The sequence below is a fragment of the Hyperolius riggenbachi genome, chromosome 11, assembly GCF_040937935.1.
Source record: "Hyperolius riggenbachi isolate aHypRig1 chromosome 11, aHypRig1.pri, whole genome shotgun sequence".
NCBI classification, from domain to species: domain Eukaryota; kingdom Metazoa; phylum Chordata; class Amphibia; order Anura; family Hyperoliidae; genus Hyperolius; species Hyperolius riggenbachi.
In genome coordinates, this window is record NC_090656.1 from 8,291,997 (window position 1) to 8,299,459 (window position 7,463).

Here is a 7,463-nt window from a genome sequence, read left to right on the forward strand (position 1 = left end):
CATATAGCAGAATGCAGTAAGGAGGTCCTGTAGTGACATATAGCAGAATGCAGTAAAGAAGCCCTGTAGTGACATATAGGGGAATGCAGTAAAGAGACCATGTAGTGACATATAGCAGAATGCAGTAAAGAGGCCCTGTAGTGACATATAGCAGAATGCAGTAAAGAGGCCCTGTAGTGGCATATAGTAGAATGCAGTAAAGAGGCCCTGTAGTGACATATAGCAGAATGCAGTAAAGAGGCCCTGTAGTGACATATAGGGGTATGCAGTAAAGAGGCCCTGTAGTGACATATAACAGAATGCAGTAAAGAGGCCCTGTAGTGACATATAGCAGAATGCAGTAAAGAGGCCCTGTAGTGACATATAGCAGAATGCAGTAAAGTGGCACTGTAGTGACATATAGCAGAATGCAGTAAAGTGGCACTGTAGTGACATATAGTAGAATACAGCAAATTATTCAGGATACCCACTTTTACGGTAATTTTCCTGGTTTCAGAAACACTTCCTATAGCTATATGTTGCTGTAAATTGGGATGTTGCCTAGGCTGTTTAGCTATATGGAATTCCACCCCCCACCCCCGAGCATTTTGGGAGATCAGGCATTATTTTCACTGGTTTTGGAACTCTCAGTAAAACATTCTGCAGAGCTGCACCAATATTTAACCACCTGTGATAAATGTCAGAATGTAAATCAGGGAGAGGAAAGATATTACATTGGGCAAACACTGACTAAATCATTTCTAAATAAATATTGTTAAAAAAACAAAACCCCATCTTATTCATTATGCTATTTTCAGTACAGTTCCTGTAACATTTTATATGCAGTAAAAGTAAAAACAAATATTGATAATGAATGCATCAAAGTTCCAAAAAGAATCCACATGTTACTGGACTGGCACTCTCAAAATACAAGATTTATTTAACTGACACCTGAAGTGAGAGGGACATGGAAGCTAAGTTAGTAATTCCCTTTTAAACAATGCAGATTGCCTGGCTGTCCTGCTGATGCTCTGCCTCTAATACTTTTAGTCATAGCCCCTAAACCAGCATGCAGCAGATCAGGTGTTTCTGACTGAAGTGTGACTGGATAAGCTTCAGGCCTGGAACCCACTACAAATCACTATCACAATCGCCAGCGTTTTTTAACCACTTAACCCCCCCCCCCCCCCCAGTGCTAACTTTCTCCGTCCCTCTGCGCACCGCTTCACCCCCAGGGACGGAGAAAGGCGCACTTTTTTGTTTACTGGCTGGGAGTGGACGGGGACCTTGCGCGCACACTCCAGCCAGTCCGCACAGCAGGGGACTAATTGGACTTTAGGAACAAGTGTTCCTAAATCCAATTAGACTCGCCGATTGCGAATAGAATGAAGACGGCTTCTGTTTGAAGCCGTCTTCGTTCATAACAAAGTAACGTAAACAAATGTGCAGCGCGCGATCGCACGCCCCCACAACCCGCACCTGCGTACACAAACCCGGGCTCTGCAGTTCAATGATTGGTTATGGGGACCCCAGTCCCCAATAACCAATCAGATTACAGTAATAAGGAAATGGAAGCAGCGCTGAAAGGTAAACATCGCGCTGGTGTTTCAGGGGTAAAACCCCTCAGTTGTGAAGTGGTTAAGCAGCGTTTTGTAAGCAAATTCATGAGCATTTTCCAGCGGTTTTGGGAGCGATTTTAAAAAGTGTAAGCGTTTTGCCAGCGATTGTGATAGCGATTTGCGATTTTAATTCTGATTGGTCCTTTCAATGTATCATTTTTTTTACAGTTTACAGTCATTTAAAATCGTACTCAAATCGCTATGTGTAGCGATTCATGAGCGATTATGCCAGCGTTTATATACTTTACATTGACACGCTAACGCTCCCAAAATGCTGCACGTCCTGCAATTTTGCTAATCCCAATCACTACTGTGGAATTTGGCCCATTGATTAACATTAGCTGAGCGTTTGGGGAAATCGCTAGTGTTTTAAATCGCTCCCTAAACGCTCAAAAAAAAAATTTCTCTAGTGGGTTCCAGGCCTCCTGCTCGTTTCAGGTGTGTTTTTCAGACACTACTGATGCCACAGAGAACAACAGGACAGCCAGGCAACTGGTATTGTTTAAAAGGAAATAAGTGTCAGTCTCCAATATCCCTCTCGCTTCAGGTTCCCTTTAGGGTTTTACACCTGGCTTGTGCGTTTTCAGTGTGATACCCGCCCCATCGCATAAAATGTCAATCATATGACCGTGCGACAGGATCATGTGCATAGCTCCGCCCCTCCCTACACGCCTCTCGCCCAGTGTTGTACTCCCTGCCGAACAGAAACTACCCTTTTTCCCCGTCGTTCCATGCATGCGCGCCGCACCGCCCCTGCCAACATGTTTATAGTTACCGCGTCGGCCATTGACTTGCGTGACTTCCACCGCAGAACTCGGCTGGTAATGCGCGGTTGACTTTGCAGCAGCCTATTGGGCATTTTCGGTGCGATGCAACGCAGTAAGTGTGCAGGGCCCCGTTGCTGTTGTGGTACCCTGCCGTAAAACGGTAACGCAGGTATGCAAGGCAAGTGTAAGAGGGGCCTCAAAGCACACCTAAAGTGAAAGGAATATGGAGGCTGCCATTGCCTGGCTGTCTTGGGGATCGTCTGCTTCTTAACCACAAGTGTGCAGATCAGGTGTTTCTGAGTAAGGGCCAGTCCTCACTTGGAATATCAAATCGCTAGAGTTTTGCACTGGTGATTTTAGTGCGATTAGCGCGGTAAAGAAATCACTGTACACTCTTGCGATTTTTGGCAATTGTGATTAGCGCTTTTTAGCATTCTAATCTCAATAGCTCTAAAATCGCATTAAAGGACAACTGAAGCCAGAAGATGCTGCCATATTTATCTCCTTGTAAACAATACCAGTTGCTTGGCAGTCCAGCTGGTCTATTTGGCTGCAGCAGTGTCTGAATAACACCAGAAACAAGCATGCAGCTAATCTTCTCAGATCTGACAATAATGTCAGAAACACCTGATCTTCTGCATGCTTGTTCAGGGGCTATGGCTGAAAGTATTAGAGGCAGAGGATCAGCAGGGCTGCCAGGGAACTGGTATTGCTTCAATCAGCAGTAGAAAGGGGTCGGTATGGGTATAGACCGCTCTGAAACTGCAATCCACTGTGTGTTCTGACAGCTCTCTCTCTCTCATGTTCCGCAGTACGTTTCCACAGTCTGCACCACCTCTGTGGGATTGCACCAGCTGTCACTTTCCTGCATGCCTCATCAGCGTGCCTTGGGGTGCCCATGACCTTATGCTGGTTCACCAGTTGTCCTTCCTCGGCCCACTTTTGGTAGGTACTGACCACTACAAGCTCGGAGCACCCCACAAGTACTGCCAAAAGATACTCTGCACCAATCAAATCATCACAATGTGCCCCTTGTTACCCAGATCCTTATGCTTGCCCAATGTTCCTGCTTCCAGCACATCTCCGTCAAGAGCAAGCTGTTCCCTTCCTGCCTAAAATATCCTACCTCTTGACAGGTGCCATTCTATATAATATAATGGGCTCTATTCATAAAACTTCTGAGTCGGAAAAAATCCTGGAGGTAAAATACCGCAGCGGTATTTTACACTTCTGGGTGGTCATTCATAAAAATCTTGCCAGCTGCGATAGCAGAGCGGAGATCTCCCGCTGAAAGCTGGCGGTAAGCTGTCGGAAGGCATGCGGAAACACTTCAGCCGGCAGAGTCCCTCCGTGCGCTGCTCTCTCTGGGAGGTCTGTCCCATTCACTTGTATGTAATCCGCACAATCAGAGGAAGCGGTATTTCCTGTCCACATACCGCTGCCTTCCTCTAATCTTTATGAATGGCCATTTTGTTACTTTTTTCTAGATAAATCTAGAAAAACACTGGAGAAGGCGGAAATTTCTCGCTCTGCTGGGGGATTGTAGATTTTCATGCGGGAACAGCTTTTATGAATGCCCACTTTGCTAAATGGACGGGAAAATCCGCTGTTTTGAGCGGAAAACTTGCGGTAATGGTTTATGAATAGAGCCCAATGAATGTTAATCACTTCACCTGTTGGTGGTTTTAGAATTATTTATGTCCTTATAAACAATGCACATTGCCTGGCTGCCCTGCTAAGCTTCTGTCTCTAATGTTTTTAGCCATTGACCCTGAACAAGCATGCAGCAGATCAGGTGCTTTCTGACTGAAGTCTGACCCATATCCGTATTGCTTCAGGTGTCCTTTAAAAGGAAATAACTATGACCGCCTGCATAGGTCTTCCCTCTCGGGTTCCTTTTTGGCTGGGAACACTCGAGGCAGAAACGATAGCCTTGCGGAAAATGCAGCGAAAACGCACATAATGCAAGTCATTGGGCCGCATGAAAAAAATGCATATGCTTGCATTTTGCAATGTGCGTTTTTAAAAACGCTGGTTTTGCTGCAAATTTTTCAAAAATGCATCAAAAACGCACATAATGAAAGTCAACGGTGACGCAGAAGTATTGCATTTTTGTGCATTGTGCATGCATTTTTATTTGCGTAAAAACAAACTTTGATGGCGTATTTCTGCTTCCTGTTGACTTCCTATTGATTTGCATAAAACACATAAAAAAAATGCATAAAAAATGCATAGGCAAAATTCTATATGTAAACCGCAAATTATTTAAAACACGCGCAAAACACAAGAAAAACACATGTGCCGGAAAAACCACAAATGCACGTAAAAGGCACTAAAATCACACAAACGCATATGCAGCAAAATGCTACGTTTCCCGCAGTGCCTAGTGTGTTCCCAGTCTTAAGGTGCGTACACACATGCGACTATAGTCGTTTGAAACGATCGTTCCCCGATTTCAAACGACGATCGTTTTTTAAAAAAAAGCAGCCAACGACCATTAAGTCTAACAATGGATGAGCTAGATCGTTAAAAATGAACGATCTAGCTTGGTGGATTTTTTCCAACGACGATCGTTTGCAAAATTAGTACATCGTTGGAAACGGTCGTTCATACTAGGCTTGCCATGCGCATTTCGCTATTTCTCCAGGGAACTTTTCATTTTTATGCGCAAGCGCAATACTTGCTTTACGTGATGTAACGTTCGTTCTAACGATCAGATCGTTACACACTTTTAAAAGCTAACTTTACTTAGATCGTTCTTTCGTCAATTAAAAGTTCGTTCGTCGTTCACAACGAACGATCGTTGTCGCCTGTGTGTACGTAGCTTTAAGGTGGCCATACACTCGTTAGATTAGCAGCAGATAGATTATCAGATAGATTTGTGATCTGATGTGTTTAGGAACATTTTTTACTAGGAACAGATTTCCAATAGATTTCAGTATGAAATCTATTGGAAATCGATCTGATGACATATTTTTTGCCATCAGATTTCCATTAGGTCCAATGGAAAATGATAAGCAATCTTAACAGATTGACCTAGAATTTCCAGCATGTCAGATTGATTGAAATCGATCGATCGGCCGCTAATCGGCTCAGTGTATGGGCCCCTTTAATGTTGTGGCCGATCAGTGTAGACTATTATTGTGGACATAGCGTAGTCCGTGGTGGTGGTGGGGAATGACCGAGCGGCCAGCACTGCGATCTCACCCGAGGGGGGGGGGGCAGGGATAAGAATGAGTTACCTTTGCAGAGGGCGCCGGCGTCTTGTCCTGTGGGGCAGCGGTTGGTGATCTGCAGGTAAAGACACTCTGGAGGAGTCTTATACAGCTCAGGTAATCTGACATAGACAGCGATGCGGATGGCGGAGCAGAGGTCACTGTCACTAATAATTAATCCTGCCCCTAATCGCTGTACCGGAGTGTGAAGGAAGGAGGCCGGGCCCCGGGCCACTCTCACTATGCCTGGATTAACATCTCCCAACACACAAATGTGTCACTTTGCAGCCTGCAGACATTCCCGGCATACAGCGGCTGCCCAAACAAAGTGGCGTTGTTCTGCGGAGCCCACACACTATCGCTGGGCTTATCATGGCAACATTTCAGCCGCAGGCAGGGAAACTATTACCAGCGCAAACAACTCGCTCCTGTTTCTCCTGGGAAAACAGATACATTTCTTTGGCACCTGTTCCCTTCCTCCTGAAGCCCAAAACACACACTTTCAATTTTAAAGTGAACCCGAGGTGAGAGTGACATGGAGGCGGACATATTTATTTCCTTTTAAACAACACTAGTTGCCTCACAAGTTTGCCTCAGGCAGCAAAAAGTCTAGGATCAGCCCTGCTCATAGTATACAATACTTGTTCACCATCCTACTACATGGAGGCGATAAAATTGGTTAGTGATTTGTCAATCATAATTTAAAAGGTGAGAGTGATATCTATGGAGGCTGCCATGCGTATATCAAAAAAGGGCGCCTGGAAAAAAGGGCGCGGGGTGTAGCCGAAATTAGAAGTTTGAATGCAAAACCGTATTTTTCGTTTAAGAGGTTATAAACGATAATTAAGTGCTAAATACGTTAAATAAACGGAAATGAAATGGCAAAATACCGTCTATAACAGTAAACGAATTCTGAAATGAAACGTCAAATAGCGTCTATAGCAAAAACGATATTTACACTTGTATTAAGCATAGTACTAGAATGGTAGGTTTTACAGGTATTTTACTACAATTATACCTAACTTTAGGGTCACAGATATCTCTCCTTATCCCTATCCCTCACACCTAGACCCCCCTTTGTGTAAATATACATAATGTAATAAATTGTATATGTTACATATATTGTACTATAACTATACCTAACCTTACTCTCATACAGAGCCCTCCCTGTACCTATACCTAACCCCTAGACCCCCCTGGTGGTGCCTAAAACCTAAGACTCCCCTGGTGGTGCCTAAACCTAAGGCCCGGTTCACATTAGCGGTTGTTTGCCAAACGGACCGGATGACCTGACCGGATCCGGACCGGATCCGGATCGGAACCGTACGGTTCTGATCCGGATCCGATCCGGATCCGGTCAGGTTGCATCAGGTGGCAATCAGGATGCGATCCGGATCCGTTTGGCAAAATATACGTAAAAAAAAAAAAAATGTTGGGGTCTGGGAGGTCAGCAGAAGGGGGACCTGTGGAATCAGGCCCTCTGCTGTTTAGCACTCACCTCCACCTCCGACATGCTGCCAACATCCTGCCAACACCTCCAGCTCGTGCTGCTCCACTCCAAAATGCTTGCCCATGTGTCCCCAGCCAATATCGCCGCAAAAATCCGCATAGGAAGTGGGGTAGAAGATCCGGATTTCTCAGCCAGTGTGTTGTGCGGCCTCCGGTTCCCATTTGTTTGTATTGGCCGGATGGTGCAGTCCGGCTCCGCCCCGGATACGGCTGCCGGAGGGGCCGGATGAAAAAATAGCGCATGTTGGAACGGAGGCCGGAGTCCGGATCCGGCCCGGATCCGGTCCGGCTCCGGTTCTGCAGAACGGACCCATGTGAACGGACGCATAGGCTTTAATTGCTATGCCGTGCGTCCGTTCCGTCCGTTCTGCAGG

At 45.5% G+C, this 7,463-nt stretch overlaps 1 protein-coding gene across 1 annotated transcript in view; it reads right to left on the reverse strand.

The window, feature by feature from the left end:
* The window catches only part of LOC137537677 (b(0,+)-type amino acid transporter 1-like), a 71,187-nt gene extending 65,269 nt beyond the window's left edge, over positions 1–5,918 (reverse strand). The window contains exon 1 of the mRNA XM_068259603.1: positions 5,608–5,918. The gene's annotated coding sequence lies outside the window, so the exon portion shown is untranslated. The remainder of the gene's footprint in view (positions 1–5,607) is intronic.
* Between the last annotated feature and the right edge of the window lie 1,545 nt (positions 5,919–7,463).